Source organism: Camelina sativa, chromosome 12, assembly GCF_000633955.1.
Source record: "Camelina sativa cultivar DH55 chromosome 12, Cs, whole genome shotgun sequence".
NCBI classification, from domain to species: domain Eukaryota; kingdom Viridiplantae; phylum Streptophyta; class Magnoliopsida; order Brassicales; family Brassicaceae; genus Camelina; species Camelina sativa.
The window spans coordinates 30,822,568-30,823,451 of NC_025696.1; positions in this window are offsets into that span (position 1 = coordinate 30,822,568).

An 884-nucleotide genomic window follows, 5' to 3' on the forward strand; every position below is an offset into this window, starting at 1 on the left:
TGCAGAAAAATAAAACTTGATAGAATACAACTTAAGGGTTTGGAAAACCTAAAAACTATATATATATGTCCTAAAACACGTTAGGGACTAGTCTTGCAAATATGGAAAACTTTGGGGCAGATTTGTAAAACTTCCAAATTTGGCTCTCTCGTCGGTTTGGACTGGGTGTTGATCGATGCTAAGGCAGTGTCGATCGACACCATCTCCTCTGGTCGATTCCAAGTTGATTTCTTGCGGATTATTGCTCCAAATTGATCCAAATTGCTCCACTTTGCTCCTTCCATGCTAAAAACCTGTAAAGACTCAAAAACAATCTAGAAACAAATGAAAAGGCACTAAAAGAGTCCTTATATCATGGTTAAAAACCACAAAAACCATGATATATCAAACAACCCAAAGGTTTTGAAGATCCAATTAGGCCTGAGTATGTGTATAAGCTAAAGAAAGCTCTTTATGGATTGAAGCAAGCTCCATGAGCTTGGTATGAGAGGCTGACCAGATTTCTTATGGAACAGAACTATATTAGAGGGAGTGTGGACAAGACTCTGTTTATCTTAGAACAAGATGATGACATTATGATGGTTCAAATTTATGTTGATGACATTATCTTTGGAAGCACTTCAAAAGAGTTGGTGGATAGGTTTGTGAGTAGTATGACACAAGAATTTGAGATGAGTCTTGTTGGAGAATTGAAGTATTTTCTTGGGTTGCAGATTACTCAGTCAGATCAAGGCATTTTTATTTCACAAAGTACTTATGCTAGACAACTTCTTAAGAAGTTTCAGATGGATAAGTGCAAAGAAGCTGTGATACCTATGAGTACTTCATTGAAATTGTCCAAAGATGTTGATGGTAAGGATGTAGATGTCAAGCAATACAGAGGA